The sequence below is a fragment of the Grampus griseus genome (assembly GCF_964374135.1).
Source record: "Grampus griseus genome assembly, chromosome: 15".
Taxonomy (NCBI): Eukaryota; Metazoa; Chordata; class Mammalia; order Artiodactyla; family Delphinidae; genus Grampus; species Grampus griseus.
The window spans coordinates 63,092,160-63,115,860 of record NC_139009.1 but is presented as its reverse complement, the minus strand read 5'-3'; the positions used below and the strand labels follow the sequence as shown (position 1 = coordinate 63,115,860).

At 44.0% G+C, this 23,701-nt stretch overlaps 1 pseudogene across 1 annotated transcript; it reads right to left on the bottom strand.

Moving 5' to 3' along the window:
• Positions 1-22,949: 22,949 nt before the first annotated feature.
• Positions 22,950-23,495, bottom strand: LOC309834126 (chromobox protein homolog 1-like; annotated as a pseudogene). The gene has a single exon. The product of its transcript is annotated as a chromobox protein homolog 1-like (transcript).
• Between the last annotated feature and the right edge of the window lie 206 nt (positions 23,496-23,701).

Sequence of the window (23,701 nt, the reverse complement as noted above, 5' to 3'; positions counted from 1 at the left end):
TTGGGCCACTGTCTTGGCCCTGCTCTCCATGCCTATTGTTTCCTTTAATCCCTAGATTCTTTTTTGCTTGCTTTTTCCTTATAATTTATTTGTTGAAGGAACAATTTCTCTGAGTCTGTTTTTTTAATGCATCCTCATGGTGTTAATAGGTTACTCTACCTTTCATATTTCCTATAAATTATTAGTTAGATTTAGAGCAGTGATTCTCCAAGTATGGTCCCCTGACCAACAACATTAGCATCACCTGGAGGCTTGTAGGAGATGCTAAATCCTACCCACCCAGAGAGGCTGGCCGTCAAGGTCACCATCTTGGTGAGGCCTAGCATCCCATTTTTGTGAAGTCACCCATTGAAGTAGAAAGGTCAAAACAGCTGGAGTGGGAAGGGGTGAAAGGGGTGGGCAAGGTAGTGGCTGGTCTACCACTAGGTAGGTATTTCTAGGCTTTTTTTCTAACAATGACAATTTTGATTTTTTTTTTTTTTTGCATAATGTCAGAGCAAATGGAATGGAATGGTGGGCTTATGGTTAAACAGTTAATTTAGCTGATTTAATGTATTTGAAAACTATATGATTACTGGTTCAATGTTCCCTGTCTTTCTTGGAGAAGTGAGGGGACAAGTATTCACTCTCCCTCAGTGCTTATGCCATCAAATCTTGACACTTTCTAGAAGACAAGGTAGCTCAGATATGGCAGACCCTCCTCTGGAGTTTTCGATCACCTTTGTACTTGGCAGCCAGGAGCACCTGGTTTTGAAAGATTCTTGGCTGGATCCTTCATCTGCAGAAACAGCTTGTCAATTTCCTATAGAGAGTAAAAGCCAGTCCTGTTTTGTCAGGAGCGATCCTTCTGATCTTCGTGGAAAGGGTCAGCCCAGGACTCGCCATCATGGCAGGCAATCAGTACCTACTTAAACAGTTGAGGAAGGACCAATAGGTGGAATTGCACTTTCATGAACTCAACCTGCCTACTAAGTTGTGAAGTCAAACTTTGTTTTCCAAAGCCCCAGTAAACAGTATCTAAGAAAAATTACTTTAAACCCATCTTGATACTCCTTTGTAAAAAAACAAACAAACAAAGGATAAACTGTATGCATTAAACACTCATAGACTTGACCCCCAAAGGAGAATGGATTTTACTGTATATAAATATTATTTTATTTTATTATTTCTAACATATGGTATTTTATTTATTTACTTATTGAAGTATAGTCCACTTACAATATTAGTTTCAAGTGTACAACATAATGATTCAATACTTTTATAGATTATACTCCATTTAACGTGTGTACATTTTTAAAAGTTAATTTATCATTATTATTATTTTTAAAATCTATCTTATTTATCTTATTTTTGGCTGTGTTGGGTCTTCGTTACTGCGCGCGGGCTTCCTCTAGTTGGGGCGATTGGGGGCTACTATTTGTTGCGTTGCGTGGGCTTCTTATTGCGGTGGCTTCCCTTGTTGTGGAGCATGAGCTCTAGGCACGTGGGCTTCAGTAGTTGTGGTGCGCGGGCTCAGTAGTTGTGGCTCGCAGGCTCTAGAGCGCAGGCTCAGTAGTTGTGGTGCACGGGTTTAGTTGCTTCGCAACATGAGGGATCTTCCCGGACCAGGGCTCGAACCCATGTCCCCTGCATTGGCAGACGGATTCTTAACCACTGCGCCACCAGGGAAGCCCTAAAGTTAATTTAAAAAGAAAAGGAGCACTTAGGTTAACAGAATGATAAAACATGACCACAGCTTGTTAAAGAGAATTTTCCCACATATTAATACAATGATATTGGAAATTCAATTTTCTTTTTTTTTTTTTGCGGTACGTGGGCCTCTCACTGTTGTGGCCTCTCCCGTTGCAGAGCACAGGCTCCGGACGCGCAGGCTCAGCAGCCATGGCTCACGGGCCCAGCCGCTCCGCAGCATGTGGGATCTTCCCGGACCGAGGCTCGAACCCGTGTCCCCTGCATCGGCAGGCGGACTCTCAACCACTGCGCCACCAGGGAAGCCCTAAAGTTAATTTAAAAAGAAAAGGAACACTTAGGTTAACAGAATGAGAAAACATGACCACAGCTTGTTAAAGAGAATTTTCCTACATATTAATACAATAATATTGGAAATTCAGTTTTCAGTGGAAAAGTATCCTAACTTTCTATTTTGGAAGTAGGTAGTTGGGCTCCTGTTTTAAATGAAGATACATCTGAAAAAGAAACATGCCCACTGACCTAGGGTCAGTGGGGGGACAGAGTGAAGAAGGGTGCAGAGACTGGAACATACTTATGCATTCTACTCTTGATAGACATTTGGGTTGCTTCCATGTTTGAGCACCTACAAACAATGCGACATAAACATCCTTGTTCATGTGCCCTGGTACACACATACTCAAGTGAAACTGCTTGGTCATTCAGTATGTGTATTTTCATCTTCATTAAACATTGCCACATTGTTTTTGCAGAGTGCCTGTATTGGTTTACACCCTCACCAGCAGGGTGAGTGCCCTTGGGTTGGATTCAAGTGCACTCCCTTTGGGAGTGGGGAGAGATAAGTCTTAGAAAAAATGAGGAAGCCAGGCAGGGGAGGGCTTTGGGCGCCAATCCAAGGAGTTCAGACTTTATTTGACTCTCCTGTGAAGCCACTATTGATTTTGGAACAGGGAACAAAATGCAAAAATGAGGTTTTAGGAAGGTGAGTCTTTAAAGCTCTCAACTGGTTTGTGTTTCAGCGGAGAGTGGTGATGGTGGTGGAACTGGCTTAGGCCAGCAGCAGGATGCAAGCTCACAGGAGAGAGGAGAAAATTTGTGGGGAGAAGCTAAAAGAAGGGAACTGGGCAAATGCCAGGGGGCAGAGACCCAGCGTGTGCCAGATATACCAACTTTGTCTTTAATCTAATTAGACTACGGCACACTGCTACAACACCTCTGGAAAACACTGTGGTGTTATTTAGCAAAGGTGAAGATGCACATACCCAATGACCAAGAAGTCCCCCAAATTTACCAAAACAAACAGGCAAACGAAATCACCTCAAAAGAAGGGATTTCAAGAAGGAAAGAATTGCCAACAATGTCAAATGTACAGAGAGGTCCATCAGGAAAAGACCTGAAAAGCATCCACAGGCTTTTGCAATTACGAGTCTGATGATGAGCTTTGTTAGAGAGATGTTTGTGGCACCATGGGGACAGCAGTCGGAACACAGTGGCTTGAGAGGAGAGTAGGTAGTAGCCAAAGGAGGCTGAGTATAGAATATGCTATCAGGATGGTTGGCTGAGCACAGACTCAGCACACACAAACATTTAGTATTTGAGAAAGGTAGTATTTTGAACCAGTGGGTACAGGGTACAAAGTTTGACAAATGGTGATGTAACACTTGGGAAAAATAATAAAGTTAAATCCTTATCTTATAGCATATACCAAATGGTGATGTAACACTTGGGAAAAATAATAAAGTTAAATCCTTATCTTATAGCATATACCAAATTAAAGTCCGGAAAAAACAAAACCAGAAAAGAACTAGAAGAAAATATAGGTGTACATAAACTTGGGGATAGTTGAAGCATTTCTGAGATTAACAACAAACCTAGAAACCTTAAAGAAAAATATGGATAAATTTGACTTCCTTAAAATTCACAAGCACACACACACACACACACACACACGAACTAAACACCTCTGTAAGGAAAAGAAGAAAAAGACCATAAACAAGAATGAATGACAAACAGAAAAATATTTACAATATATGGTAAAGAATTCCTATAAATAAATAAGGAAAGGGAAATACACCAATATAAACATGGATATGAATGTCAATTCACAAAAAAATGCAGTTGCGTTAGGGCTGGACAGAGGCACAGGCAGTCCTCCAGCCATGTCTCAGTGGACACTGGACACGAGGAGGAAAGCACTCTGCTGCCAGGGCAGTTCCCTTCCTATGTCCTCCATCAGGAAGGATCCTCAGCCTGCAAACCTGTTCCCTTTGTGCATCCTGGAGGGAAAGCTACCTATCCCATATCTTCTTGTTCCCTCCCCAATCCAGGATAAAGCTCACCCTCAAATACCTCTATGAAGTCAAAAACAAAAACAAAAATTAGAAGCTAAAATAATCTGAAGTAAATATCCAAATGGTTTAGACAAAACCTGGGTGCGTAGAAACCAAAGGGTTTCACTTGAATGCTTGACAGTAATGTCCCCATTTGTCTTCCCACCTGTGCTACAGTCTACTCTGATGCCAATTACTCCATTCTTGTACCAAGTCCCATTCCACATTCCTTTGAGTTAGACACGTTTGCTGATGTTTATTCCTCTCTCTAGAATGGCGCAGCCTATCTTATAGGCCCAAACCTTTTTCTCCCCAAATTTGCCCTGTGCCAGGGAAACCACGTCCATATTCCCAGGATATACTGTGTTCTTCCACTCTCAGTTCTTCATTTATGTGGCTCCTTGCCTCTGCCTCAAATGCTCTTAGAAGGCAAGAAATGACCATTTGTGGAACGAATTAATTCTCCAAACACACATAGTTTCTCTTTTACTGAATGCCTTCCTCCCTACGTGCTTCTTCAGGGGCCTCACACTCTTCTGCTTGTGAATTTGTCTAATCTCTGGCCTGCTGGAAACTCCCTGAGGCAAAAGTCTGTATGTCCTCTGGCTTAGGCTGTCCTGGTCTGCCTGAGCCTGAGGGGTTTCCTTGGTCACTGGAATTTTCAGTGCTCAAACCAGGAAAGTCTCAGGCAAACTGGGATGAGTTGGTCATCGTCGTCTTGCTAGTCTTTCATTCCTTGGATTGTGAAGAGAACTAGGATGTACAGTTAACGCGATGGCTCAGCCATGGCCTCCAGAACATGTTCCACTGTCTCCTGCGGGCAGGACTAGGTCCAAGAGTGTGGCTTTTCCATTGAGGGAAAACTCCACATGATCTAGGAATAAAGTAAGACTTTAAACCAGGAGAGAAATTTCCTACGTGAAAGGGAAGTAAACCCTGAAATACAGGTCTGAAGACACAGAAAATCCACAGAAGGGCCTGTGGAATAAGAGGAGTGGAGTTCATTTTTCAATGGAGCTTCCAGCCCCTCCGCTTCCTCCTATTTCTGTGAGTCCATGGGCAAGTATTGTATTCTCTGAACCTGAGTTTCTATGTCTACAAGGTTGGGGATGAAAATGCTGTCCTGGCAGAACCGTTGAGGAAGTTAAGTAAGGGAAGGTATGTGTAGTATCAAGCCCAGTGCTTGGTTCCTGGAGTTCCCAAACTGCCAGAGACTTCCCAGCATGCTTCCTGCCCCCTCCCTGCGCTGGTGCCTGGCCTCCCACTCCCACTTGCTTTTTTTCTTTTCACTTCCCGTTCACTGTCTCTCCTTTCTCTCTTCTCTCCAAACTCCCTATTTTCCACTTACTGCTCCCTCATCTTACATTTCCTACTTATGAAGAAGGAAGTAATAAAATGAGGGCAAACATCAGCATAAAACCTAGAAAAATCAGAAAGTATGCACCATTTTTCTTGCAGGGTTTGGTTTGTTCTTTGGTTTTCCTTTTCTGTATCCTTCTCTGAAAAGTCAGGACTTGGGGTTTGCAGAGCTGGAGTGGCAGTGGGATGTGGAACATTCTCCCTAATCTCAGGCTTATGGAGAGAAGAGGCAAAAGGTCTGACATCCTTCCCTAGGATTGCCTGTTTTAAGAAGCTGTTTCTCCTTGAGTAAATGCCTCGGCTGGCCCTGTTGTGCTTGGACAAGCTAAACCAGCAAATAATAAGCCTCCCTAGAACATGCTGATTAGATAAGCCAATGAGAATCATGGAAGACACGGACAGTAGATTAAAAAACATAAAATGAATGTTACTTTTACAGCGTCTATGAATAGACAAAGACCTTTTGATTCTAAAATAGATGGTTGGTGAAGCAATAGTGGAGGGGCTATCTTAATAGCAAAAGTAGAAAAAGGAGGGACGGGTGGGTTCCAAATGCAAGGCCCACCTTAACGTGATTGGATTCAAGGGCCCAGGAGCAACAGGCCGCTGCACTGGGGGTGAGTAGAGTGAATTTTAAATATATGGAGTTACAGCTTGGTTGTGTGTTTTGGTTTGGCGATGTGAGTGAAAGAACTTAGTAGTATAGGCAGAAATCCTCAGCCCACCGAGTGTCACGTGAGAATATTATTGCTTTTTGCTAAAGGTCTGTGCAAGACTTAGAGAGCAAAGGTAAGAGACAATCTAATTGTTTAAATTAATCTATAATGATTCCAACACGGTAAAGGACAAGTAAGAGAATGACCAGTTTGTCCTATAGTAGTGTTGCTTTTCTGTGCTCCCATCTCTGCCTTCGGAGAAGGAATCATGTATGCGTGTGTGCACCTGTGCAGGGTCAGACTTCTACAGTGAGGGGCTGAGAATAGTTATATTCTCTGCACGGAGGTCTAACTACCCCTCTTAAATCCATGCTTTTCAGCCATGGAAGTCACAGAGGTTGGTCCTGTGCCTACTTCACGCTTCTTCCAGTTCAGTAATGATTATTCATAGCAACTTTTTGGAGGCTACTAAAAATGCAGGAAACATGGGACTTGTACAAAAATCCCCACTTCAGCTAAGCTTTCAGGCCTGAGGGACGCACCCTTTTATGAAGGACCCGCTTCTGGGGCTCTTGAGACAGTAAGAGGGAGGGATGCGTGAGAGGCCGGGGGAGGGGGCGCCGAGTCCACATCTGTCTCCCTAGATGGAACAGGCTGCATAGTTCTTGTGTATCAGGACCCCTGGAGATCAGATGGCTTTCTAAAGAAAGTGTCACACAGCCCTTGATGAAATTCTGACTCAGAAACCCTGAGCCCTTGGCTCTGTGGGCTTTTGTCCCTGAGAAAGTGTGTTTTACTGTCTCTCTAAGCAGGCATCCTGGAATTTGGAACTGAGCTGTAAGCTCATGACCTGAGGTATTACCTCAGGAGTACCCTAAAGACCCACCAACTATGGTCTTTCTCCCTCTCACCTCCCAACTTACTTTGGATGGACCAGTCTAAGGAGAGAACATCTTTCCCCATCAATTGCAGGCACTCAGTAAGTGATTTGTTGCTTGATTGAATGCTTGCCCACTCTCCTTTCAGTCAAGTTCATTTTCCCAGAGAGGCAGTAATCAACTACTTAAACTTAGTAATGGAGCCACTCAAACATCTCTTTTACCTCCCAACAGGGATGGAGGCCATGCCAACAAAGGAGATAACTTCAGCATGAGTGATGTCATGACAAGAATCAGGCAGTAGAGTGTGTTCTCCAATGTTATCACTCCCCAAACCAGAATCAACTGGTCTCGGGTTTCCTTTTCTCAACCTTCATTGTAGAAAAGGTTGCTCCTTGAGCTACTTGAGATATACTTCCCTATCTAAAGAATTGGCCTCTGTGCTTCTATTGATTTATTATCTCAAAAGTACATGATTGGGATGATTTTATATAACCTTGAGGACAGGAGCCCTTTAAGATTCTCTTAATAAAAAATGAATTCAGCTTGGTTTGAGGCCTAATAAGGCACTGCAATACTCACTTCTGGTATAACAGGTTGTAAACTAGGTCTGACTCACCCTTCTCTTGTGGTTTAGCCTTCCTCTCCTTAATCCAGTACAAGAACAGCCCTAACAGAGAAATAGAAAATGACCATCCACACCTCCTTCATCTCTGCCTCTTTTACCTTAAGTCTGGGCAACCTGCAACATCATTTTATTTTATTTTTTTAAACATCTTTATTGGAGTATAGTTGCTTTACAATGGTGTGTTAGTTTCTGCTTTATAACAAAGTGAATCAGTTATACATATACATATGTTCCCATATCTCTTCCCTCTTGCATCTCCCTCCCTCCCACCCTCCCTATCACACCCCTCTAGGTGGTCACAAACCACTTAGCTGATCTGCCTGTGCTATGCGGCTACTTCCCACTGGCTATCTATTTTACGTTTGGTAGTGTATATATATCCATGCCACTCTCTCACTTTGTCCCAGCTTACCCTTCCCCCTCCCCACATCCTCAAGTCTATTCTCTAGTAGGTCTGCATCTTTATCCCTGTCTTGCCCCTAGGTTCTTCATGACCATTTTTTTGTTGTTTTTTAGATTCCATATATATATGTTAGCATATGGTATTTGTTTTTCTCTTTCTGACTTACTTCACTCTGTATGACAGACTCTAGGTCCATCCACCTCACTACAAATAACTCAATTTCATTTCTTTTTATGGCTGAGTAATATTCCATTGTATATATGTGCCACATCTTCTTTACCCATTCATCTGTGCATGGACACTTAGGTTGATTCCATGCCCTAGCTATTGTAAATAGAGCTGCAATGAACATTTTGGTACGTGACTTTTTTTGAATTATGGTTTTCTCAGGCTATATGCCCATTAGTGGAATTGCTGGGTCGTATGGTAGTTCTATTTTTAGTTGTTTAAGGAACCTCCATACTGTTCTCCATAGTGGCTGTATCAATTTACATTCCCACCAACAGTGCGAGAGTGTTCCCTTTTCTCCACACCCTCTCCAGCATTTATTGTTTGTAGATTTTTTGATGATGCCCATTCTGACTGGTGTGAGAGTAACATCATTTTATATCAGACTTCCTAGAACACAGGCTCTCTCTTTAGGAAGAGTCATTTCAACTCAACCAGGTCTTGTTGCTTACCTGCTCTGTGCTAGGTACTGTATAAGCACACTAATGGCCCGGTGCTGCTTCCTATGGGGTAAGCCCTCTTGGTCAGCAGCCATTTTAGTGCCCACTGTGTACATACACTTTGCTAGGCACTTTGCTAGGCTGTGGGGGCAGTATGAGGATAAATAGCACATGGGACCTGCCTTCAGGGAACTTACAATCTAGGGGGAGATGCAAGATACATGCATTTTAATTAACAACTGAAAATAATACTGTGTAACTATTCCATTGAATAAGCATGACTCATCAGATAAAATCAGAAAGTAACTTGATTTCTGCCTCTTGTTGCTTTTATTAAAATATTTATTTATTTATTTTTGGCTGTGTTAGGTCTTCGTTGCAGCGCGGGCTTTCTCTAGTTGCAGCGAGAGGGGGCTACTCTTTGTTGCAGTGCACGGTCTTCTCATTGTGGAGGCTTCTCTCGTTGTGGAACACGGACTCTAGGCGCGCGGGTTTCAGTAGTTGCGGCACGTGGGCTCAGTAGTTGTGACGCAAGGACTTAATTGCTCCGTGGCATGTGGGATCTTCCCAGAGCAGGGATCGAACCCGTGTCCTCTGCAATGGCAGGCGGATTCTCAACCAGTGCGCCACCAGGGAAGCCCCTCTTGTTGCTTTTTAAAATTGATTCTGTAGGTCTAGATCTTGCTCTGCCACTGGATGAAATTTAGACAAGTCACATGATTGTTTTGGTCACCCTTGGTCTCAGTCTTATTTCAGTAATGATCATGTCCATCCCAATAATAACCCAAACTTCAGTTTCAACTTAAAACTGAGGCCTCTTGCCAATCCCAGCTTGGTGTTGTTGAAGAAGAGAAGCCTATGGTAGTTGGTGGTCTGGATGGGGAGTCTGCTCTTCCTCACTTATTTAGCTACCAGGGGTCTGCAACCCCTTCAACGTTGTTGCCTGGGGAAGGAGAAGAGGCGAGAGGAGAGGAAATTCTCTCTACACATTTGTGATCTCCAGCGTCACCAGCCTCCTCAGAGGAAAGTGGTGGTTCTTTTACTCATCCCTGGTCTGGCCCCTCTGTGATTCCCCTCAAAGACCAAGCTTTTCTAGCCCCCTCAAAATCTACCCCCAACATTCCTCATGGAGAAAGTCTATGTGGTCTGGCAGGAATTTCCTCTACTTCTGCCCCACCCATCACCTCTTCCCTTCCATTTTCTTCCCTGTCTTGGATGAAGCTGCCCTCCTCCCACGGTCCTGGCTCAACCTGTCACCTCTGCTCTGTACCATGAATTCCCCAAGAGCCATTCGGCAGAACAGGAGAAACTGGCATGGAAAAATGCCAGGATTTGGAGACCGAGTCCTTTTTTCGATAGGACCATTCTTTGTTGTGGCTCATTGAATACAGCTCTTCATAATTAATCTCTGCATTTAACATAACTCCGATCGAAATTTTAAAAATGATTATTTTTATTATTAAAATTATTTAATTGTTTTTTGTGATAAAATGGACATAATATACAGTTTACCATTTTAACCATTTTTGAGTGTACAATTCAGTGGCATTAAGTAAATTCACTTTGTTGCACCACCATCCATCTCCAGAACTTTTTCATCATCTCCGGCAGAAACTCTGTACCCATTAAACACTAACTCCCCATTTCTCCTTCCTTCTAGCCTCAGGTAATCACTATTCTGCTTTCTGTTTCTACGAATTTGGCTATTCTAAGTATCTCATAGAAGTGGAATCATACAAGTATTTGTCCTTTTGTGACGGGCTTATTTCACTTAATGCCTTCAAGTTTCATCCATGTTTTAGCATGTGTCAGACTCTCCTTCCTTTTTAAGGCTGAATAGTATTCCATTGTATGGATAAACCACACTTTGTTTATACATTCACCTATCAATAAACATTTGGGTTGTCTCCACCTTTTGGTTTTTGTGAATAATGCTGCTACAAACAATGGCATACAAGTATCTATTTGAGTCCCTGCTTTCAACATTTTGGACATATACCCCAATTTGTTTAATTGTTTTTGACTAGAGAATACATCCCTATGATGGACAATATAAAAGGTACAAGAGGTTATACAGTAGCCCTTGAGCTCCTGCCTCTCACTGTCCCTCCCAGGAATCATCACTGTTACGAGTTTCTTGTGACTTCATCCCTGGAGAGACTGTGCACCTCTAGGCACACCCCACACACAAATGGTGACAAACCACAAGCATTCCTCTACACTTTGTTTTTTTTCCATTTAACAACATTTTTAAAAGATCATTCCATAGCACTGTTTAAAGAATATCCTCATTGTATTTAAAATCTTTGTGATTTTTCAATGTAAGGCAAAACTTATTTTATCAGTCCCCTCTTGATAGACATTCATGTTGTTTCCAATGTTTTGCTGTCATGAACAATGCTGTAATAATAACAGCTGGCATTTACTGAGCACTTACTATGTGCCAGGCTTTCTTTAACATCCTTTCCATGCGTTATATCATTTAATTCCCCTGATAACCCTCTGACATAAGTGCAGGAAGGTGAGTGACTGCCTCAAACCACATATGTGTCTTTGTCCACAGGTCGGAGTGTATCTGTAAGATAACTTTCTACACAGGAATAGCTGCTACCCAAATGTATGTGCATTTTCAGGTGTTATGAATATTGCCGAAGTGGTGCCGTAGAGCCTGTACCCATCTGCTGTCTGTCCAACTGCTGTGTGGAAGAGGACCCATTTCCTTCCACTCTTGCTGTTGTGAAACCTTTTGCTATTTGCCAATCTGAAGGGGAAAAATGGTATTTCACTGTAGCTCTAATTTCCCTATTTTTCTTTTTTATAAGTGAGTAAGGTTGAGCATCTTTTCAAATGTTTAAAGTCAACTTGTTTTACTGGTGGGGCTTTAAAAACTTGATAAAATGATTCCACTGTTGACCTAGAAGCCTGGATTCCTTTATATTTTAATTCTATTTATGTATTTTTGAAAAGGTAATATAGTAAAAAGATTCAAAATTCAATAGAAGCAAAAAGGTATAGAGTAGCCAGTCCTGCTTCCATGTCTCTTGTTAGTTGCCCAATTCCTATCCCCAAATGCAATGAGGTTCCATTTCTCCTGCCTGCTCCCGTGGTCATAACTCAGACCATGCCATTACCCTGCGCTACTCCATGTCTGAAATATTAAGTTCAAACATTCCACTCTGACCCCCACCACTGTCCTCTCAACTCCACACAGCACCTGACCTTCAACCTCACCACAACTCCTCTCATCATGTAACACGTGCCCCTTCCTTTCCTGTCCGGGTGAGATTCTCAGCCCATCCAGAGCTTCATTGTCGCACAGCCTCCAGCCACCCCGCCTGGAAATCCTTACTTTCTATTTCATAGCACCTCACTCAGAGTTGGTCAGCCCATGGGATCACTCATTTAAAAATCTTGAGCAGAGTAACCGTATAACTTATTGCCCAGACTGCATCCCTTTTGAGAATGAAAGAGGGCACTGTTGATAATGAAGCCAAGACAACAGGGCACCTGGTGATTGTCCAAGGCAACCTGGGCTGCAAGTTCAACCCCAGTATTAAGGGACAATCACGTCTGATTTCAGAGCAGAGATAAATGTGCTGAGTGCAGCAAATGATTAGATTTCTGCCTTTGTCTGCTGCCCAGGCTTCTCCTCTAAGTGTAATTTTTGAAATAGTGCATTTCTCCAACACTATTTTCTTAAAAAATCTATCCTTTGGAATACTGGTTTTGGTCCCTGCACTCAAGGTTGTAAGAAACATGAGTTTCTAAAACTCTTCATCTATATTTTGAACCCTCATTTTTAAAAGGTGCTGACACTTAATCCCTGTCTGTTCTGAGTGTCCCTCGTGGTTTCCATTTTGGGGTTGGCGTGGGGTGTACCGCAGGGTTCTCGACTCTTAGGGACCTACATAGGTCCCTACACTTGATGTCATTTGTTCTTGTTCCATATAGTCCTTGTTCATTGGTGCCTGCAGGTCATTGTGGAGCTCAGAGTCCCCCTCCATGTTTCCATGCAGCCTTGAATGAGGGGTAGGGGACAGCCTTGATCTGTCTCATGAACATCCTCTCCTACACTTCAGTCTGGGTTAGCCAGGAGTCTTTTCTCTTCCTCTAAGGGAAGAGGCTCATTTTGTCTCTGCTTTCTGCTTTCATACATGCTCCCTGAGGCAAAACATGGAATAGTCTGGCTATTTGGGGGAAAGAAAAGGAGGCAAAGAAAATATCAGGCTGGAGGAGGCATTGGCTCATCTGAGGAGTGGCTTTACAGGGTGTCTTAGGTTGGCCCAGGTGGCCAGAGCATTGTGGCCTGGCTCAGGAAGTACAGCCTGGGGGAGGGGAAGGGTGGCCTTTCTCTGGGTCCCTCTTGGGGTCTGAGAGATGAATTCCTAGGTACCCACAGTTCTTCTGTGGCCTCAGTGATTTCCAATCATGTTTGCCACATGATGGCTCCGCAGGCGGTTTTGTCAAGGGCCAAACTTAAGTAAGGGGGCTGCCATCCAGTAAAGCCTCATTCTTCCCTAGGAAATACATCATCTGCAGAGTCCCTAACACAGTTAGCTTTCACCAGTGTCCAACCAGGACCTCCAGAGGGCAACAGAGAGCAGGTGCAGAGGAGAGACAAGGACTCTGGTTGAGAGCCTGCAGGGGGATCTTGGCTCCTGGAGAAGTAACAATGACTGCTTCATTCCTGCAAGCTGCCACTCCCCACTCCTCAGAATACACAGGTCATGAGCTTCCTGGGAGTATAATAATTATAATAATATTCATAGTTAATACTAATTATTTCCTGTGGCCCAGACATTGACCTAAGTTTTTTTAAAATTAATTAATTAATTTTATTTATTTATTTTTGCCTGCACTGGGTCTTCGTTGCTGCTCGTGGGCTTTCTCTTGTTGCGGTGAGTGGGGGCTACTCTTCGTTGCGGTGCGTGGGCTTCCCATTGTGGTAGCTTCTCTTGTTGCCAAGTACGGGCTCTAGGAGCACGGGCTTCAGTAGTTGTGGCTCGTGGGCTCTAGCGTGCAGGCTCAGTAGTTGTGGTGCACGGGCTTAGTTGCTCCGCAGCATGTGGGATCTTCCTGGGCCAGGGCTCGAACCCGTGTCCCGTGCATTGGCAGGCGGATTCTTAACCACTGTGCCACCTGGGTAGCCCTGACCTAAGATTTTATATACATTGATTCAATCAGTTCTCATAACAACCCTTGAGGCAGATATAATTCTTATTCTCATTTTTCAGCTGAGGAATATGAAGGAAAAAAATGATAGGTAAGTTGCCCAAGATCCCACAGTTAGTGGAGCCAGGATTTGAACCCAACCATTTATAAGCCTCTATTTTAGACATCAGGGATAAATCTGTGAACAAGACAAAATCCCTGCCATATTAAAGGAACAGACAATAAATGAATAAACAAACAAACACAAAATATGATTTGGGGTAGAAACGTCATATAGACAAGGAAGGCAGAATTAAGGACTAGAGAGGGGCATTTTAGATGGGCTGGTCAGGGAGAGCCCTCTTGGGTAGATGGCATTTGGTCAGAGAGCTGAATACACAAGGGGGCAAGTCATGCTGAAGGTTAGGGAAACAGTAAGTGCAAAGGTTCCGAGTAGGAATGAGCTTGGGGTGTTAGAGGAACAGCAGGACATGCAGTGTGGCTGGTGGAGAGTGAGCTAAGGTCTCTGATGTTGCTGGCCACAGCCACAGCAGTGATCAGGGGGTAGATGGAGATGTGCAAGGCCAGGACCCAGCCACTGCCTAACCTGAGCCTGGCATTTTGGGTATCTCAGCTTCCCTTTAAGATACCATCTTTTTTTTTGCCCTCCTGTGCAGACTTGACACCATCACAGTATGTTCCCTCCTTGACCCTGGATACAGTTCAAAAGCAGCTAAAGTTGACAAGAATCTGGGGCAGCCAGTCTCGTACCACCTGCCAAAGCTTGGCACAAACAATCTGAGAGCCAAATAATATGCATACTGGAGTGAGTCTTGCCCAGCTCATGGAGAATTTCTTATGGATAAAAGTTCTAGATAGGCCTGCTGGGGCCTTGAAATGTGTCCTTATTCTCACAAACACAAGGACCTAAACCTTGCAGACCTCTCCAGGGTAGGAGGCTTGTTCTCTCTTCATACTATGCCCTCCATGCCAGGACCCTGTGTCAAACCTGCTTAAACCCTGCCATATGTTAAACTCAGGTGGAGTTCAGATGGTATCTGGCCAGGAGATGGAAGGGCATCTGTCCCTGTGAGTAGCCACCTCTCTCCACCAGGTCTCTAAAGGAAATGGAAGCACAGAGGTCAGAAACTGCGAATTACTAAGAATCTTTGCCCCTCCTTCTTCCTTGTAGAGCCCAGACCAAGATGGGCCCATGTGGAATGCTCTTTTGGCCTGGATTAGAGACAGCCTAGAGCTTAGACCAGAGGGGGCTGAGCTGTCTGATCCAGGACTTCTCGACCTCAGCACCGTCGCCAGTTGGGGCCTGCTAATTCTTTGTTGTGGGGGGTGTCTCATGTAGGATGTTAGCAGCATCCCTGGCCTCTACCCACTAGAGGCCAGAAGTACTCTCCTCTCAGTGTGACAACCAAAAATGTCTCCAGATATTGCCAGATGTCCCCTGGGTGGGGGATTCCTCTGACTGAGAACCACTGGGTCCAACTTTTCCCTTTCCCCTAAGTGTGGATCTCCACTGTTAGCACTCTGGTGATAAGGAAGGACCAATAGCCTCCAATTTATCCCGGAGCTTAAAGCCATCTGGGTGAACCAGTCTCCTTGGAAGTAACATGGAGAGAGGCCAGCGGGAAGGGGGAGGAGAGAAAGGGGATGGCCAGATCTTCTCTTAACAGTTTTTGGCTCACAAAACTCAATCATGGGGAAGGGCAGGGATAGTGTTGGCCACAGGCATCATGGGGCTAGGTCTCCCTCCCCCTCCCCATCCTGTTTGTCTGTCTCTCCCTCTCACACACACCCTCCCCCCAACACACACCCTCCCCCTGACACACACCCCTCTGCCACTCTGTGTATTGACTTTGTTCTCTCCCCTGAAGACAGGCTTTCTTCAGAGATGAAAGGGAGTTCAGTGCTGGAGGAGAAGGTTGATGGGTGGGCTGATCTAGAACAAGAGATTGGCAGGGCAGGAGCCAGAGTTTATGGGTATCACTGAGGGAGGAGTGAAGGGATTCATCATGGGGTCCAGACCAGAACAGGGAGTAAATGAAGCCACGAGGGGCTGGTGGAGAGGGGAGGAGAGGAAGATGTTTGAAGATTTGAGGTCTTCTTTGTATTGAGAAGCAGGAAGGAGGAGAGTCAGAGATTAAGAAGTTGTTTGCTAAGAGTTTGGTTTTTTCCCAGAGAAATAGACTCATAGAATCACAGGATGTTAAAGCTTGAAGGAAACTTAGAGACCATTTAGTCCAATCAACTCCATGCTGACTCTTTCATTAATTCACCAACATTGGAATTTGAGAGTGATCCTTGTTCCCAGTCTTTCTCTCTATGCTTGGAATCAAATGAGAAATAAGATACAGGGGTCAAACCGCTAGAGATTAAAATAACTTCATAACAGATAAAGCTGATTGGAGAATTTGGTTTAGAAAGTACAACCACAATCAGGCTTCCTAACTCTTTCCCCAAGAACCAAACTTATCTTTCCAGCACTGAAAGACTCCATACTTGCGTGACAAGAACCTGCCCTGGGAAGTTTACTGAGAAGAGAGGAGGAGAGGAGGGCAGCTTGGGCCTTCTCTGGTGCAGGCAGTTCTCAGAAGGATCTGAGTCATGGCACGTGCCCATTTTATTCTCCCAAATTCATCAAGCACATGAGCCACTCCTCATCCACTAAGCAGGAGTAAGTAGGAGAGGTGAGTGGAGAGTACTTTTCTCAAAGCTTCAGAAAGGACAGAAGCTCCTACTTTGTAGGGAAGAGTAAAGTGCTTGGAGGGAGAAAGGTGAGTTCCCCTAAACAAGCCACCATTTATTAAGTGCCAATTCTGCTGCAAGGATGCTGAAGCCCAAAGAGGTGAAGTATTTTCTCAAGGTCACACAGCTTTGGGGACAGAATAAGGTTCTCCAGATTCCTAATGCCAAGGCTTCGCCATTTCACACTTCTAATCACAGAAAGTCAGATTCATCCAGGGTCATCAGCATAATAGTAAAAATAATCTCCTACTCCGTCATTTAGGAGGTCTTCTCACCCATTCCTCCATCACCACCGCTGCCCACACCACCTCCATCTACATCTTTTCCACCTCCATCTATACGTCCACCACCTCCATCTATACATGTCCAGCTACCATATTGCTGCTTCTACCATTCCACCTACCACTTCCACCTCTACCATTTCCTCCGTTCTTATTACCACCTTCCCCATTTTTTTAGCAGGCAGCCAGCACAAACCATTTGGGTGGAGTGGCAGATGTGAACTAGAAGGTTACCCATACAGCTCTGGTCTCCAGAAATCTTCAAGATCTTTGAGATCAAAGATCTCCCCAGCTCATGACATCCCTTGATCCCAAAAAGATCATCTTGGAGTATTTTATGAAGATTGTGATAGAGATACATAAACATAAGTACACATGTCTATACAAAAACTCATTGACCGCAAGTACAAATTGCTGTAATTTCTAAGCCATGCCCTAATCTGATAGCTGCAGATTTTTAGGTACCTGAAGTGTGACAAGATCCATTTAACTGGCATCTCAGCAGTCCTCAAAGCTCTAATGACCTAACAGTTGAAGATACTCAAGTGAGCTGTAATATTGGTGCCAGCCAGTCCTGGTCACGCCAGTATGCATTCAGACCCAGGCCTCTGCAGGCTCCTAGAAGTGCTGCTAACTGACTATAAAATGGGTGGCCCTGGGGCAGGACTGGATCATCTCTAAGGTCCCTTAGACCTCTACCTCTAAGAGCCCTCTAAGACAGAATTCAAAAGGATCTGGGATAGAAACCATGCGGGAGATAAACCAGCATTTCAAAATCCAGGCTGAAACAACACTGCCATGTAAAATCACCACGTTAAAATCTGAGAAGAAACTTAAAGATGTCTGCCTATGATCCTGGGCAGCTCTGTTCAGACCCTGCACCACCCTTGTCTGTCAGCCAACCAGGCATCAGTCCCTCCCGCTGCAGGAGTATCCCTTCCCCCATGCTGGTCACATGGCTGGCCGCCACTGAGCCCACAAGTCAATCTCCAATGCCCCAAATACTGTTCAGCCTGGAAATCACAGAGTGTCCTTCTCGCCACCCAAGAGCAACAGAACGAGTGGCTCTGGCCTCCCTGAGATTTGGATTGTGGTTTCCAACGCTTAGAGCTTGAAGGTAAGTTTGCAGCTTGGAGCTTCAGAGATAGTAGACAAAGCTATGCAGATAAGGGAAAATGTGCTTTACAGTATGAGCACAGAGTATTTAAGAGTGAGCTTTACACACACTGAGAAGGAGAAGAGCATGAAAGCTGAGTAAATCCTCCAAATGAGCATTGAATATTTGCCTTTCCTTAAAAAAAGTATAGTGTGTCATCTTGGTGCCTTGAGTTCATTGGTTTGGAACTCACACCAAGTGAACAGAAATGACAAGAGACTCATTCTCTCTGACACCCTGGTGAGTTCTTTTTTGTCCTCATCTGATGGATCTGAGACTCTTTCTTCCAGGTAAATAAGTTTCTATTGTCTTTGCCAAAGTTACAAGACTGACTGAAGTATTTATGAAGTACGCAAAACCCCTGAGACTTGCCTCTTCCCCAGAAAACTATGGGAAAGTAGATTATATCTGTTAATGTAACATCTCAGAATTGAAACCGACTAATGGCTAGCCTCCTTTTATTAGACATTTCTGTTGTTAGGTGTTGGATATGGTACCTCGTTTTGTTACTGAAAGTTTGTTTAGGGATATTTTGTTTCCTTGATTTTCTTTCCTCTCCTGGGGCATGCATGTTAGGGGTCTGCTAAGCCCAGAGGCAATGGATAAACTATCGGTTGTGAAGGTGGCCTTTCTCTGGCTTCTAGCTAAGTTTTTTAAAGCCCAGTATGACCCCATGTCATTCTTGTCAATTCAGTTCACAAAATAAACTCAGAGGAGCCCTTGGGGAGGTCCTTTTCTCAAATACTTTGGGCTATCAGAGGAGTTCACTGGATACCATGTTGGGCTAGTCCTGTGTTCTTAGATAGTATAATAAGGTCAAATGGCTTAAAAGATGGGGTGGGAGGAAAAGCTCCCAAAAGGCTGACTTTTGATGAATGTGGCACAACTTTTTTTCTGGTTTTTTTTTCCAGAGATATGAATATCTAACCTGAAGGATTTTTTTACCATATTTTGCCCTTCTTCCCTAATAAACTATTTTGTTCTCTTTGTTTGCAGTGTCTAGTGCAAATATCTGGAACAAAGTGAATTTGTTGGACTGAATTGATGTGCCCTCGTGGAAGGGAGGTTGGGGTGGGGGTGGGGTGGGGGGAGTGTTTAAACGGCAGGTGATTCAATTACCAGGGTTTTGATGGTCAAAACACACTGTCTGCCCATAAGACCGGCTGTATCACCACCTCCTTGCTGCAGTGGACATGAAGGCTACTTGTGCAGGGGCCCTGAGTGTTCACTGGTGTGGCACTCTGGTCCTTAGCCTTACAGGCTTAAGACGTTGATTTTTGTCAGTAGGGTTTGGATTCGCAGGGTTCCCAGATGTGATTTCACACTGGTGGCAGGGGCAGTAAAGTGGAATGGGGCCCTTAAGTGACTTGGGACAGAAGAGAATTTGGTCTGATCCCTCACTGTAAAGCCATGCTCATCCCCAAGACAATCTATGATCTAAAGATGGATGGGAGGATAATAGTGAGCTAGTTGGGCAGTGGAGGGGCTGGTATGGGTAAAACTGCTGTTACAAGTTCCTTCATTTGCTACATGCTGGGACTGCTGTGTTCTAACACAATTCCTTTGGCAACATATTGAGGTGGGTAGCTGTACTGGTTAATACTCTTTGGATGCAAGTAACTCAAATCAGCTGAAGCTAGGTGAAGAGAAAATGGGGTTTAGTATAAGGCCAGTGGGAGGGCTTATGGTTGGCACCTAAGGCAGGGTCCGGAATCCAGAAGTGGAAGACTTCTTCCAGACCTCCTCTATCTCTTGTTTCTTTGCTCTTCTTCCTCCGTCCCTCCCTCTCTCCCTCCGTGTCTTCCTTCCTTCCTTGGGTCCCAGAATCAGAGAATCCAATATGACTCTTAGCTCTACCATGCCTGGCTCTGTGACTCAGGAAAAATTACTTAATTTTCTGAATCTCCATTTCCTCATCTATAACGTGGAGATCAAAATTATGCACCTCACTGAATTTTAGTCAGGATTAAATGAGATTATGAAAACAAATATTTGACAGCCAATTAATATATATTATGTGAAATTGTGGAGATAGAGCTTCTGTTTCAAAGTTTAGGTCATGATTGGGAATTTTTATGATGGGCTATGTAGCTGCCAATCAGAGCAGTAATTAATCTAAACACTTTCATATGGTCAACACTCTGTTTGAGTTGTTTTAAATGGATGGCTTCCTTTGAAGATGAATCTGGGCAGTCTGGGTTCTTCTACTTCTGCATACTCCTGGAAGGGAGCTTCTCTCAAATTGTGAGGACGCGGGACCCAGCACAGAGGAGGTGAGGAGGGAATGGTCTCAGCTAGTGCAGAACTGGAAGTTATGCGTCTACCTGAATACGAGCTACATTATAGCTCCATAGTTCTGTAGCCCTGGAGAGTTTTCATCTCCATTTACATCTGTATTGTCATTTTGTATTCATTTTTGCTTGGTTTCCAATCTGAAAAATCCATAGAACTTCAAATATGAAAAAGCACATTTTTAAAACATGTTGGAAAACTCTTACTTCATTTGTATTATTCAGGAACTATTGACTCCAAGTGTCAGAAACCCAACTCAAACATGAGAAAAAGTAAAGTGAATTTATCAGCTCAACACAACTGAGAAGGCCAGTCAGAATTAACTGACTCAGGGAGTTACAGTGTTATCAGAACTGTTTCTCTACTTTCTTTGGATGCATCCTTCCACAGGGCAGGCGAGATAGTAGCCCCCCAAGCTTATGTTTCACAATGCCAGAACCAGAGCAAGAGCCAGAACAAGGCAGTGTTTTTGGATGGTCCAAGTGGAAATGTCCTGGGAAGAATTCTGATTGGTCCAGCTTTGGCCATGGGGTCATCTCTGAATCAATCTCTGACTGGGGACTAGGGAGTGTTTTATTGGCCAGCCTAGGTCACATGGCCTTTCCCTTTTGTGGTTGGAGGTGGTCTTTGTGAGAAAGAGGATTTGTTACTCAGCTTCTCTTTACTCCTCATGCTATGCCTGAGGGGGTGATTTTCAAACAGTCACCAACCTATTGGAGCTAGCAGTGTGTTCTCACTAAGCTTACCAGTTCACAATGCCCAGTTTGAATGAAAAGATGTGATATTGTTACGTATGTAAACCTCATGTGAAGCAAACTCCAGGTATGGTGATTCAATTTGATAGAAAATATAAATTAGGAGCTATTTCCTTAAAACCATGGTTCTCAAAGTGTGGTCCCTGGATCAGCAGCAGCAGCATCAACTGAAAGCTTGCTGGAAATGCAGATTCTCAGGCTCCACCCCGGATCTGCTGACTTAGAAACATGGGTAGGGCTGAGCAATCCAGGTTTTAAGCAGCCCCACAGATGACTGATGCCCACTTAAGTTTGAGAACCACCGTCTTAAAGTTTCTTTTTTTGTAGTTCTCCTGAATATCATGATTCAGTTTGAACAAACAGATTTAACCATGGATTTTCAGGGAATACAATTATCACATAAAGTGAGGGCACATATTACATTATTTGTTTTAAAATGTTTAAAGTAAAAATAATATATAATCATAATTTAAAAATCAAGTAACACATGTAAGAGCTTATAATAAAAAGCAAACAGAACTCCATCTCAGCTTTCTGCACACCCCACAGTTCTAATTCCCAAAGACAGTCACTTGGAATTTTCTTTTTTGGATTATAAATCTATAGTTTTATTAAGAGAAAAACTTACAGTGTTGGTATGAAGCTTAACATTTAAACAAAATTTTCACAGAAACCTAACACATGCCTAAAAATGTTTTACAATGGAGTTCTAGATGCAGGTCTAGCTGATGTCAGAACTGATGGATCTCATGATTCAAGACAGAGTTTTGGGTTTTAGTTAATTCTTAGGATTAAAAAAACTTGTTTTGTTTTAACGTGAGCCACTGCCCCAGTATGAAAATTTAATCTTCTCCTGAGACCAGGGCTTCTGAAATTATTCAGCTCTTGAAGTGATTCAGTGAACTTGTGCTGTCAGTGACTGAACCCTGCCACCAATGGTTTCAAAGTTCAAGAAACAGAGGCTCCAAGAGTTTTCCACCCTAAGAGTACCAGCCCTTGCCTTTCCCTACTCTCCCACCTCCTATACCACCCTCTGCCCTTCCCCAAATACTTCAGCCAGTGGCTTGGGTGGAGAAGCTGACATTTATAACTTCATAATTGGAAAAGAAAGGGTCTTCTTGTCAATTTCAAGAATTATCACCTCTAAGACAGAATGACCTGCCTGCGTATACACTCCAACAAGACTTTTCCTCCTCAACCAGTTTCCATCCCACAGACGACAGCTTTGGTAACTTCTTAACTGGCTTAGTCCTTTGTTGGGAACAGCATTAAGCTCAGGCAGGGAACACGTTGGCTTCTAAGTTTCAGGCATTCACAGCTTTTAAACAGTCTCTCACAGTCCTCATTTAGGTTGCCAATGACATGTTTTGAAAGGATGAAATATTCTGGACACAGAACCAAATCATCGTTAGTTGTTCTTTCCTTTGTTTCACCACTTCTCCCATCAGGCCCCAAATTTTAACAAAAATAATCCTGACCCATCTCCCTTCTTTCCCACCCCATCCCTCCCACCCCAAATAATACACCAGTAATAGCCAAAAACTACATCCATGCTATGCTGTAAAAGTGCAGAGTTAACACTATTGGGAAGAAGGCTGTGGGTTGTGGAGATGCTCTTTGAAGATCTATAGTATCTTTTGCTCTCCCACATCCCATTCTGCAAGTTTTGTCCTTCATAGAAAGCCCTTTGCTTCTCTCAGCAAAGTTCAGTGTGGGTTGCCTTGAAACACTGACCCTCCTTCCCCTCCACTGGAATGGGTGTGCAAACTATACAGCATGGAACGGCTTTAAAGCACTTGGGCTGCTGTAGGGCATGGAAACTATACTGGCTCTTCAAAGGACATCTTCCCAAGCCACCTCTATGGTGTCAAGACAAGTAGAACTCTTTCTTTCCCCACTTGAAACCCACAGTCAGATGTGACAGGGGCTGGTACTCAGGAGAGTTAATTCTTGTCATCATCCTCCGAGGGGTAGGAATGCCACATCAGCCTTTCCTCATAGAAGGATATGACAACCTGTGGGCATGTTGACATTGGCTTCCTTGGCAGGAACCAGGTCAGCCTCATCAGAGTTTTTCCACTTCATCAGGAACTTGAGTTCTCCACTGGAGTCTATAGCTCCAATAATCCACTCGGGTTCCAAACCCTGAGCAAAGCCTTGTGGCTTTTCTGACTCTTCTTTCTTCTTCTTGGTTTGCTCTCCTCCCCCTTATCTTCTGAATCAAAATCAGCTTTGCGCTTGCCTCCCTCTGATTTATCTGTCTCATGTGCTGTTTTCTGGGACTGCAGGAACTTGGCAATGAGGTCGGGGCAATCCAGGTTTTCTTCTGGCTCCCATGTGTTGTCCTCATCTGAGAACCCCTTCCACTTTAGGGGGTACTCCACTTTGCCCTTTACTACTCGACAGTGGAGAACTTTTTCCACCACATGTTCTTCTTCCTCTTCTTCTAGCACCTCCTCCACTTTCTTCTTGTTTTGTCTTTTCCCCATGGTGCCCGCCAGCTTTCTGGTATAAAGGGTGACGCTGCTCAGAGCAGTGCCCGTGAACCCGAGAGGAATCAGTGCCGCGCTACTCGTGCGTCTTGTCCGGCCGGCCAGGCGAGTGGGGACCAGAAAAGCAACAATCTGGTTGACCACGGTCAAGCCCCTCACTGAAGCGGCGTTCTGCAGGTGCCGGCCAACCGCCCTTCCCTCAG